The following is a 13420-nucleotide window of genomic DNA, read 5'->3' as shown; positions in this document are numbered from 1 at the left end:
TGTTATTCCTCTTCATGTTGTCCAACATGAATCTTAGACTTTCCTCAGATTTTTTTTTTTAATCTTTTTTTTTATGCTTGCTCTTCTATCTTATCAGTATTGAGTGATTTGTCTTCCAGCTGACTGGTTCTGGCTTCCATTTTATCAGTTCTACTTTGTCCTTTCAGAGTAGTTCCCATTTCTGATATTTTGTTATTAATCATTTGGACCTCTTTTTGCAGGTTTTGAATTGTATCTGATGCTGTATCTATCTTGTTTGATTGTACCTGTAGCACTTTCTTGAATTCTACCTTATTTTTCTCAAACCCTCTGTGGAACATGGGGATGTACTTCAGTATCATTCTCCTGCATCCCTTCTCAGGCATTTTCAAGACCTGCCCTGCTTCCAGTTGGTATTCTATGTCTAAATCTATCTCATTTGTGTCAGTTACTTCATCCTGTTTCTGGACATGTGCTGAAATGGTCAATTGTTTCTTGAGCATCTTCAATAATTAGGTTTTCAGTAATTAAATGAATGTATGTTGATGTTTTAGACTGCCTTCAGGTTGATGTGATCAGGAGATGGGTTTCCCTTTTCACTTTTCTTATTACTCACCTCAGAGTAACTATAGCAAATATTGGCTATCTGGTGTATAGCAGCTGATATTGGCTCTTACCTGGATGGTGGGATTTTACAGGGTGTGATTGTAGCTTGGCTATAGGAACACAATTGCTGTCTCTTCTTGAGTAATGAAAGGAGAGAAAGAGTCCCTTGAAGGTAAAAGAGGGACCAAAAAGCCAATCAAAAAACAAAAAAAGACAGATTTGGTACTACAGTCTATATTCACATAAAAGAAAGAAGGAAAAATAAAAGAAAAATCTGTATCAAAATATGAGTAATGCCCCTTTCTGGGCCAGCTCAAGCGATTCTGGGAGACTATAACATTTTAAGCAGTAAGCAGTTCCTGGTGTCTCCTCGCACTTCTGTAATTCTGGGCCCAGAAATTTTTGCTAAGCATATCCATGCACATCCTTAGTAGAACTCTTCAGTGGTGGCGGGTGTCCACTCTCTCAGGAACCCCATCTAGTCACCAGGTGGCAGTGTGCAGACAGTGAGAGACCAGATAACAAAGAAAGAAAAAAAAAAAAAAAAAGAAGACAGTGAGAGACCAGATAACAAAGAAAGGAAGGAAAAAAAAAAAAAAGAAGAATGTCCACACCTTTATTTCTGAAGATTATAAGATGTTTGCAGTTGTAACACTTCTCTGACCATTCTTCCGCTCCTTCAGGCCCAAGATGGCCCCTCTGGGAGCTGAATGACTGCTGCAGATCAGAAAACAATCTTTCTTGCTTCTACTACAAGTTCTGTTGGCTGAAAGCCTTCAAACCTTCCAAGTATTCCTTTATGTGTAGTTCAGTGTTCTGGGACCATCCCTTGAACTTGCCTTGTCCAGTATTCTGTATTATTGCTGGCAGAGATTTATACCTCATGTCTCCCTAATCCACCACCACAGATAGCTTTTTAACTATTTTTAATATCTATTTTCACTTACCTTAAACTAATTTTGCATACAGTAACTAATTTGATAGGTTTATTTTATAAGAAACCATGAATTATAGCATAGTAATTCTTGCTTAAATTTTTTGATGGATGTTCCAATATGGTTAAAATGAAATATAACCATCTTCCCATATCTCATCCTTTGTGATCTGTTGCTGCCTGCCTCTATTCTCATTCATACTTCACTTCCTTGCACTCTCTATAATCCACTGGGCTTTCTCTTACTTTTTTTTTTTTAGCTACCCACACTTTTTTCTTAGCTCAGTGTCTGTGTACACTTTTTTCTTTTCTTTCTTTCTTTGGCATGCTTTAGTTTCAGCTCTTAACACAATTGCCAGTTAATTAAATTCTGTTTTGCTCCACAAATAAATTGAATACAAAATTAGCATTTTTGCAGGGTATTATCGACTTATTTAAAGGACTCTGATGATACTAACTTATTTTATTTTAAGTGGCCTTAGGCATATTGTCTTAAGAAGAGAAAAAAAATTCACTAGGCTCTTGTTGAAGAAATATTTCTTGTTACTGCCATGTAAACTAAGTGAGCTGAGAATTATTATGAACTTCAACACCTTGAAAGATACAGATGAATATAATAAACAAAAAGCCATTAGTGATTCTGTATTCCTACTCAATATAAAGATAAATGTACAAGGAAAACCCACAAAAGTTATGACTAACTTTTTTAAAAGGTTGTCTAGCAGAATTATAGAAAACTGCTTAGAAATGATCTAGGAGGTAAAGTAAAATAATATTGCTACTAAGGTTCCTGTTCATACTCAGTTTTATTCCAAAGAAAATGTGATTAAACATGCTTCTGCTATTAATGGATTACTGTAGACATATTTCAGTAGTACACTTGTCTAAATCTTGTTTGAGTGCCTTTTAAAAAAAGGTAGAATCTAAACTGTAATTTCCAAGGGATTCTACTGGACCAATTAAATTCAAAGCACAGAGATTAGCTTAATAGGCTATGGTGACTATTTTTTTCTATTCCAAATGGGTAATCTTGATAGATTGTTTTCCAACGGACATAGGATGATCACAAAGGGCGTATTATGAAGAAGTTTTAAGAACCAGGACATTTGTGCTAAGGAATCTTTTTTTTCCATCACCACAATGCATCTGTTTATTTGTTGAGATGGGCAAGGACTTTCCTATGAGAATTTTATTGGAAAAACTTACCTCATTCGGCCTAAAGCTCCGGTTGTTGTTGTTGTTGTTAAGTGCTGTCAAGTTGATTCCGACCCATAGCGCCCCTCTACAGGGTTTCCGAAGCTGTAAATCTTTACAGGAGCAGAAAGCTTCATCTTTCTCCCGCGGAACAGCTGGTAGCTTCAAACTGCTGACCTTGCAGCTTGCAGCCTGATTCGTAACCACTACGCTACCAGAGCTCACTGTAGCTCCTTCATAATCTTTTTGATCCCCCAACTCAAGGAACTTATAAAAGGAATATAAATTGAATCACTCAAAGAAACTACAAATGTCATTTTGAATTGAAAAGCACAGAATTCTTCAGGGAAGAATTAGAGTGATGAACACATTGCCTTCAGATAGAAAAAAACCAAAACTTTAATATTTTAATATTTTTGCTTAATAAAGGTTTCTATGATTTTTGTAGCAATACTGTACTACTTTACCCACATATTTTCTTGTTGTTGTTTAGTGCAGTTGAGGCAGTTCTGACTTGACAAGCTGTATAGGGATTCCAAAGAACAAGTGGTGGGTTTGAACCACTGGCTTGTGGTTAGCAATCGAATGCTTACCCTAGAGAGTCACACCAGGACTCTTCATATTTTCTTAAGAGAATAAAGAGAGAATAAAGAAAGTAAAACAAGCTTTAGTATTATTGTTATTAAGTGCCATCGAGTCAGTTCCAACCCACAGCAATCCTGTACAGGGTTTACAAGGAGCAGCTAGTGAACTTAAACTACCAACTGCAAACTGACTTTGCAGCCCACCACATTAGCCCACAGCACCACAAATACTTCTTTGTTTTATTTTTTCTTTTCAGTTATGTCTAAAGGTAAACTTTTAAAATGGGAGCAAAACATATTAGGTTTGTACTAGTTTCTTAGGACTTCCATAAAATAGCTCCACAAATTGAATGGCTTATAGAAACAGAAATTTGTTATCTCACACTTCTGGAGGTCAGGAGTCAGATATCAAACTTTGGCCATTCTGAATCCTTTTGAAAGCTATGAAGGATGTTTCATTCTTATCTCCTGGCTTATGTATGAGGCTCTGGCCTTGGTATTCCTTGAATTGTAGACATATTATGCCAAATCTCTACCCCAATCTTTGAATGACCACTTTTACTTTGTGTGCCCTGCTCATACGATATTTGGACACAATTTACTCTAGTATGACCTCAAGTTAACTGATAACATCTTTAAAGACTTTATTTTAAAACATTCATGTGTCACAGGGTTTAAGAATTCAACATAAACTTTCTGGGGGCATGAACATATTTTAAGGAATTTATTAAAGTTTCAAGAAATCTGTATAAGGTTGCTGCGGCTGTAATTCTTTACAGGAATAGAAAGTCTCATTTTTATCATATATGTTGTTTCTGTCATTTTGTAGGTTTCCATGATTTTTGTAGCAATACTGTACTAATTATCCTCATGTTTTCTTATTATTCAAGGTTGTCGAGTTGGTTCTGGCACACAGAGAGCCTGTATAAGGTTTCTGAAGAGCAGCTGGTGGGTATGAACTGAATTTGGAGTTTGCAGTCTAGTGCTGATCCACAGCATCACACCAGGAGTCTTTCTCATACATATGTATGTATGTATGTATATATATATATATATATATATATATATAATTTACATATATATGTATTTGTCTATAAGCTATACTATGACATCTTAGCCATAGATTTATTCACACTCAGTGGTTGTATAATAGTTCTCAAACAAGTTTGCTTTATAAAAGGAATGACCTTTTATAGTTAATGCAAGTCTAAATCTACATTTGTAGATAATGCTTTTGTATTACAATCTCAATCTGAAATTTTCTGAAGCATAGTACTCTTTCCAGCAATAACCATCTTGACTACCTAATTACCTTTTACCTTACATTTTAGGAAAGCAGTTTACAAGTAAACATTTTTCTTCTCCAAAGACTTGCTTAATTCTTTGAGGAATATAATACTGTCTGTTTACCTTTTATCCAACATTATCTAGGAAACCAGGTGTGATGCTGCACTATGAACACTGAATTGCTAACTACACAAAAACTACCTAGTTCTAAACATTCATTAGATAGTAAGCAATATGATCGACCACCACTTGTCTGTCAGTTTGTCAAACTGTAGTGGTTTGTGAGTTGCTGTGATTCTGGAAACTATACCACAGATATTTTAAATACCAGCAGGTCACCCATGGTAGACAGGTTTCAGATGATCTTTCCTGTGAAGACAGACTTAGAAGGAGGAGAAACAAATTACTTCTGAATATTTAGTCACTGAAAACCTTATGAATAGCAGAGAAACAGTGTCACATATAGTACAAGAAAATGAGCCCTCAGGTTGGAAGGCACTCAAAATGCAACTGAATAAGAGCTGCTTCCTCAAAGTAGAGTTGACCGTGATGACACAAATGGAGTAAAACCTGTGGGAGTGAAATCTGCGGAACCTTCACTTGCTGATGGGGCACAACTTAAAGTTATGAGAAACAGCTGTAAGCATAAACATGCAATGTATGAAGTACGAATCTAGGAAAATTGGAAATTGTCAAAAATGAAATGGAATACAGAAACTTCATTATCTCAGGTATTAGTGAGCTGATATGGACTGGTATTGGCCATTTTAAATCAGACAACCACATGGTTCTGTATGATGGGAATGAAATTGAAGTAGAATGGTGTTGCATTCATTGTCAAAAAGAACATATCCAGATCACTCATGAGGTACAACGCTGTTGATGATAGGATAATACATGTGCTAAAAGGGAAGACAAGTTAATACCACATTATTCAAATTTACACACCAACCACTAAAGCCAGTGAGGGAGGCATAGAAGAATTCTACCAACTTCTTCAATCTAAAATTGATCAAATATGCAATCATTACTGGTGACTGGAATGCAAAGGTTGGGAGCAAAGAGGAAGCATCAGTAGTTAGAAAATATGGCCTTGGTGATAAAAATGATGCTGGAGAATGCATGCTAAAATTCTGCAAAATCAATGATTTGTTCATTACAAATACCTTCTTTAGACAGCATAAGAGACAACTATACACATGGACCTCACGAGATGGAATACAAAGAAATCAAATTGACTACATCTGTGGAAAGAGACGATGGAAAAACTCCATACCATCAGTGAAAACAAGGCTGGGGAAGACTGTGGAACAGACCATCAATTACTCATATACAAATTCAAACTGAAGTTGAAGAAAATGAAAACAAGTCCACAAGAGCCAAAATATGACCTGGAATATATTCCATCTGAATTTAGAGATCATCTCAAGAACAGAATTGGTACATTAAACACTAAAAACCAAAGGTCAGAAGAGTTATGGGATGACATCAAGAACATCATGCAGGAGGAAAGTAAAAAGTCATTAAGAGGACAAGAAAGAAAGAAAAGATCAAAATGAATATCAGAAGAGACACTAAAACTTGTTCTCCAGATGCTAAAGCAAATGGAAGGAATGAGTTACAAGAGATGAACAGAAAATATCAAAGGTCAGCTCAAAAAGAGAAAGTCAAAAAACCAAAAGCATTTCTCAAGTTGTGGGAACTGAAGAAGAACTTCAAGTCTCCAATTTTGTTATTGAAGGATTTTCTGGGCAAATTATTGAATGATGCAGAAAGTATCAAAAGAAGATGGTAGGAATACACAGTCACTGTGTAAAAAGGCTTTTTTTTTTATGCTGTGGTGAAGACCACCACGCAGGCCCTGGAGAAGGCCTACATCAAGGACTGTGTTGTGTCACCCCCAATGAGTACACTGCCATCTGTTCCCGGCTCCTGGTCCAGTACAAAGCCACCTTCAGGCAGGTCCAGGACTCTGAAATCAGTTCTATTGATGAGTTCTTCCAAAAGTTCAGCTTAGACTGCCCTCTGGCCATGGAGATAGTCAAGGAGGACCAGCCCATCATCATCAAGGACGACAAGGCCAATCTCAACCACTGCATCGCTGATGTCGTTTCGCTCTTCATCATGGTGATGGACAAGTTGCACCTGGAGAGCCAAGCAATGGATGAGATACAGCCTGACCTGCGGGAACTTATGGAGACCATGCACCAGATGAGCCACTTGCCCCCTGACTTTGAGGGCAGACAGACAGTTAGCCAGTGGCTGCCAACTCTGAGTGGCATGTCAACGTCAGATGAGCTGAATGACTCCCAGGTGCACCAGCTGCTCTTTGACCTGGAGTCGGCCTACAGTACCTTCAACCGCTTCCTGCACACCTGAGACTGTGGCCACCACTCCAGCCCTTTCTGGTCTCTTAACCAGTCATGGTTTGCTGTCTGTGGTGGCATCAGGACTTGGGGAGTGTGGGCTGGCCCTGGAACTCCCTCCCCTCATCGCAATAAAAGTATGTTGTCAGAAAAAAAAAGGAAAAAATATCATTTCAAGAGGTAGTATAAAGTCAAGAGCAAATGATACTAACGGAAGAAGTCCAAGGTGCATTGAAGGAATTGGCAAAGAACCAGGCTCCAAGATTGGTGAACTAAAAATTGAAATCTTTCAAGAAAGTGAGGCGGCACTGCAGACACTCACTCATGTCTGCCAGAAAATTGGAAGATAAGGATCTGGCCTACTGATTGGAAGAGATCCATATTTGTGCTCATACCAAAGAGAGGTGACCCAGTGGAATGCAGAAATCATTGGACAATCTCTTTGACATCCCATGTGAGTAAATATTTACTAAAGAAATGGCAGCAAGCATACAATGACAGAGAACTTCCAGAGGTTCAAGCTGGATTCAAAAGAGAACATGGAATGAGAGATCATTGCTGATGTCTGATGGACCTTGGCTGAAAGCAGAAAATATCATAAAGATGTTTTTCTGTGCTTTATTGACTACATAAAGCTTTCAGTTGTGTGGATCATGACAAGCTATGGACAACATTGTGAATTGTGAGTATTCCGGGACACTTAACTGTACTCCTGAGGAACCTGTACATAGTCCAAGAGGCAGTTGTTCAAACAGTACATGGGAACACTGAATGGTTTAAAATTAAGAAAATTGTGTGACTGGGTTGTATTCTTTCATTATACTTTTTCAACCTGTTTGCTGAGCAAAAATCTGAGAAACTGGGTTATCTGAAGAAAAATGTGGCATTAGGAATGGAGGAAGACTCATTAACAATATGAGATATGCAGATGATACAACCTCGCTTGCTGAAAGTGAAGAAGACTTAAAACATTTACTGATGAAGAGCAAAGACCACAGCCTTCAGTATGGATTGCACCTCAATGTAAAGAAAACAAAAATGCTCACCAGTGGACCAATAAACAACATTCTTATCAATGGAGAAAAGATTGAAGTTGTCAAGGACTTCATTCTTCTTGGATCAACTATCAACACTCATGGAAGCAGCAATCAAGAAATCAAAGTACTGCATTAGGCAAATTTGATGCACAAGACTTTTTTAAAGTATTGAAGAGCAAAGATGTCAGGTTGAGGACTAAGGTGCACCTGACCCAAGCCATTGTATTTTCAATATCTTCATTTGCATGCAAAAATGGACAGTGAATAAGGAAGACTGTAGAAGAATTGATGCATTTGAGTTATGGTGTTGGAGGAGAATACTGAAAGTGCCATGGGCTGCGAAGAGAACAAACAGCTCTGTGTTGGAATAGTGCAGCCAGAGCACTCTTTCTAGGCCAGGATTGCCAAACTTAGTTTCTCATACTCTGGACATATTGTCAAGAGGGTCCAGTCACTGGAGAAGGATATCATGTTTGGTAGGGTGAAGGGTCAGAGTAAAAGAAGAAGACCCCACCAAGGTGGATTGGCAAAGTGGCAGCATCAATGGGCTCAATCGTGGCAACAATTGTGAGGTTGACCCAGGACCGGGCAGTGTTTCATTCTGTTGTGCATAGGGTCACTATGAGTTGGTACCAACTCGATGGCACCTCTCAAGAACAGCATCAAATGTGCAGGTGGTTCAAATGACTTATTCTTCACTACTAACCTAAAATTTGGCAGTCAAGCCCATCCATAAAGACCTAGGTTTTTGCTTCTGTAAAGAATACAACCAATAAAACACTATGGGGACATTTCTACTCTGTAATACATAGGGTCTCCAGGAGTCAGAATTTATTCCATGGCAAATAACAACAATCACATATATTTACATATATAACAAAATGTACATATACTAATGTTTTAAAAATGCATTACTGTGTACTTGAAGCTAACTTACAGTAACAAAATGTACGTACACTTTGTATATGAAACATACAAAACCATACAATATACAACACCATGTTCTGTGAATAACACAGTAGTGTTATTCCATAGGGCCTTGTTGTCTACAAACTTAACAGAAACATTTCACTAGACTTTTTATTTCATGGGATTACTCAGGGATTAAACTTGTCAACTTTTTGGGTAGCACTACAGCACAAACTGTGTCACCTAAGGGTAATTATATAAATATATGCATAAGTGTCATTTTGATATACATACATAAAATAATAAGTTTATATTTAAGTTAATGTACATAAACTATTTACTGGAAGTGAAGAGGAATTAAATATTTATTTTTGAACATCAAAGATCACAGCCTTTGGTATGGATTGTGCATCAATTTATAAAAAACAAAAATACTCACAACTGTACCAATAAAGAACATCATGATAAATGAAGAAAATATTGAAGGTGGAAAAGACTTCATTTTCTTTGGATCCACAATCTACACTCATAGAAACAACAATCAAGAAACAAAAATGACATAGTGCGTTAGTACAATCTGCTGCAAAAGACCTCTTTAAAGTGCTAAGGAGCAAAGATGTCACTTTGAGGACTAAGTTGTACCTGACCCAAGCCTTAACATGCTTAATCTTCTCAAATGCATGTAAAAGTTGAACAATGAATAAGGAAGACTGAGGAACAATCAATGAATTGAAGTATGGTATTGGAGACAAATATTGAAAATACCATGGACTGCCAGAAGAGCAAACAAATATGTCTTGGCATAAATATAGTAAGAATCGTCCTCAGATGCAAGGATGGTGCGAAGGTAAAAATGCTTGGAGAAGATCATCATGCTTCATGAAGTGGAGGGTCAGCAAACAAGAGGAAGACCCCAAGGAGATGGATTGACACAATGGCTACTATAATGAGTTCAAACATACCAACAATTTTGAGGATGGTGTAGGATCAGACAGTGTTTTCTTCTGTAGTACTTGTTGCTATTGTTAAGTGCCATCTAGTTGGCTCCAACTCATAGCGACCCCAGGATAGGTTTTCCAAGGAGCGACTGGGGAGTTTGGACAGATAATGTTGTGGTTCAAGCCCACCTTGCAGTCCCACACTTATCCTACAGTGTCGCACTGTACTCCTTCTGTAGCATATAGGGTCGGAACACTATAAATAGGAATAGCAACAACAGCAAAAGAACACTGTGCAAAAATGTTTTATATGCCATGGAATCGGGTTCTGACACTGTAAAGGGTTTCCACGGACAGTTAGTGGGTTTGAACTACTGTCCTTGTGATTAACAGTCTAGTGTTTACCCTACAATGCCACATGCAAAGCAGGTCTCTGGAAAGTAACAGTCATACTTCATTTTGTAACTTTCAAAGTTACTACCAATGCTTCAGTGAGTTTGGTATATTTGTTAGTTGGGAGGAGGACCCCACATTTTATACTCACCTTTTTCCAAAATTTATTGAAATTTAGGAACAAATTACTCCAACAAGAGTTTAGTTTAACTATCCATTCATGGTTCCTATACTAAGTAGGGCTTATATAAATGTGATTCTGCCATCAGAGAACCCATTGTTAATTGTTGTCAAGTCGCTTCTGATTTACAGATACCCTGTGTAGTGTTTCCAGGAGCCCTACTGTGGTGCTGCAGGCTAATGCACTGCAAGGTTGGATTGTTACCACAAGGTAGGTGGTTCAAGCGCACCAGCTGATCATCAGTAACCCTCTACAGGGTCGCTATGAGTTGAAGTGGACACTTAACAGCAACATAGTGTTTCCAAAGAGTTTTGGTAACCTTGTGGTCCAGTGCTTATTCTACAGCACTACTCTAGGACTCCAGGGAAACCATGTTGTTGTAGTTATTGTTGCCAAGTGCTGTAGATTCAGTTCTGATTCATAACTACACTGTAAGGGGTTTCCTAGGAGCAGCTGGTGAGATTCAACTGCCGACTTGTAGTTCAAATCGACCTTGAGGTCAAGTGCTTATCATACAGGGCCACGTCAGGAGACCCACGGAATCCATGTTGTTACTTTGTTAAATGCCTTGGAGTTTATATTCATAAGGAGGAACAGCAGATAAGCTTGAACCACCTACCTTGTGGTTAAAACCAACTTTGCAGTCCAGCACATTAACCTGCAACGCCACAGCAGAGTTCGTTGTTGCTGTTCTTAAGTGTCATGGTTGGTTCTGACTCAGCAATACTGTATATAGTTTCCTAGGAGTGGCTGGTCAGATTGAGTGCCACTGACCTTGTGGTTCAAATTCACAGGGTCACACCAGGACTTCACACCAGGGTTAGTATTTAAAATAAATCCTTTTTAGATGAAAAAAAGTGCAACTTGAGTCTGGATCTGAAAGTCTTCTAACATATACCCAGGAGGAAAAGCTGGATGGGCAGAGAAAATCTAGTGTGAAATAGGAGTCAGAGCTGTACTAAAATATTGCTCTCAATAGAGACACTGCATTGCACATCTCCAGGAGGCATAGCCCAGTTCTTATCTATGTAAACGAAGCTCCATGGGGCTGTGCAGTTGACAGCATATACAGACACACCTGGCAACTCAGACTAGGATATTGCATGGTGCTCCAAATACCAGTCCCATTGAGTTTGTATAAGAAACATGAAAACATCAAACAAATGAAGGTTATTCCTCTTTGTGTCAGAAGAAGCTGAATTTTCAAGATAAATAGTGGGGGAAATTCCATTATGAAATTCAGCATTTATATTATAGATCATTAATGATTAGATTAAGAGACTGTTCTTAAGCAACCATGCCTGCTGAGGGACATGTAGCCAAAGTTCTGTGAATGATTTCATCTTGCTCTCCAATAAAGCTTTTAATTGTGAATATTTGAATAAGTACATTCCATTAATTAGCCATTTGCTCAGCAGGCCACTTCACAGGGCTCCTTCTTCCAGCTCCCTTGATTCTCTGACCTGGCAGTCACTATAACAAGAGTAAAAGTTCACATGTTTGAAAACAGAAATCAATGATCTTTTGCCAACTTGAACAAGATAGATATGAGCATAAGGGAAGAATAAATTTCTCTGCAAAACATTGCTTCATTTCTCAAAAATAGAGGAAGGGCATAGCAGAATAAATTGCACTGGCTTAAAATAAAGGTTTACAAAGCTGTTCCTTTTTTTTTTTTTTAATCATACTTCATACTTTAATACTATTTGGATAGGACACTGATTTAACTCAATTACCCTTAACTGAATTCAGTGCATTTTAGTCACGCAAACAGGAAAGGAAGAATGGCAGCATGAGGGTTATTAGGGTTGAGGCAGAGATGAAATATTTCACCTACTAAGCTGCCCACGAGCACTATTACTTTCCTGTCCTCAGTTTTACTCTCTTCATTGAGGCATATAATCTAACTTTGGAACTTCACTTTCTAGAGCTATAACATTGTGGAGAACTCTCACAATTCCAAGCTCCTCATTGAAATGGAATGCTGGTGTGGCACTGTAAGTTAAGCACTGGATTGCTAACCACAGGTGGGCAGTTCAAACCCACCAGTTGCTCCTTAGAAACTAAATACAGGATCACTGTGAGTCAGAATTGACTTGATGGCCAGGAACAACAATATTGAAATGCTGAACCTTTCTTCCCCTAATCTGTCTCCTGCTAAATACTAAATTTTAATTCCAAATGTAGGAAACAAAAAGCCTAGGTTTGAAAATGTGTTTCAATGCTAGACTGCTTATTTTGCTTGAGCATGGATTTGTTTCAAGCTCTGGCTACCAAGAGTCATGGTAGAACCTAGAACTTGGCAGGGTAAGATTATTGCAGTGTCCAAATGTTTTTTGAAATGCTGGTATGTGGCACTGTGAGTTAATATGCTGCGAAGAGACCATGTAGAAGCTCAATATTATTAGTTAAAACAAGGCCAGGGGCCGACTGTGGAACAGAGCATCAGTTGCTCAGGCTGAAACTGAAGAAAATTTAAATAAATTCATGAGAGCTACAATGCAATAGCAAGACTACAACAAAATAGATTGACGAAGTGACTGCAATGATAGACTCAAACAGAACAATTATGAGGATGGTGTAGGGCTAGACAGTGTTTCATTTTGTTGTGCATAGGGTTGATATGGGTTGGAACCTACTCAATAGAAACTAGCAACAAGAAAGTGTGCTCATGAGGGACCTTTATATAACTAAACAGGCAGGTGATCAAAGAGAATAAGGTGATACAACATATTTATTCAATTTGTATGTTAAGCAAGTAATCTGAGAAGCCTAGTATATGATAAAGAAGGTATAGATGAAGGTTCATTAACAACCTGTAATATGCAGATAACACAATCTTGCTTCCTGAAAACTAAGAGAACCTGAAACACTCACTGATGATGGTTAAATAATGGTCTTCAGTGTGGTTTACAAATCAATGTAAAGAAAGAAAATATCCTCACGACTGCACAAATAAACAGCATAGTGAAAAACCTGAACTTGGCAAGTGTATCATTTTACTTGGACCCA

At 38.0% G+C, this 13420-nt stretch overlaps 1 pseudogene; it reads left to right on the top strand.

Annotated features, from left to right (window-relative positions):
- LOC102812979 overlaps positions 1-6963 on the top strand; it is a 34666-nt pseudogene extending 27703 nt beyond the window's left edge.
- Positions 6964-13420: the final 6457 nt, after the last annotated feature.

This window comes from Chrysochloris asiatica, unplaced genomic scaffold (genome assembly GCF_000296735.1).
Source record: "Chrysochloris asiatica unplaced genomic scaffold, ChrAsi1.0 scaffold00216, whole genome shotgun sequence".
Classification (NCBI taxonomy): Eukaryota; Metazoa; Chordata; class Mammalia; order Afrosoricida; family Chrysochloridae; genus Chrysochloris; species Chrysochloris asiatica.
Note: the sequence above shows the minus strand (reverse complement) of the source record. Positions and strands in the feature narration are given on the sequence as shown.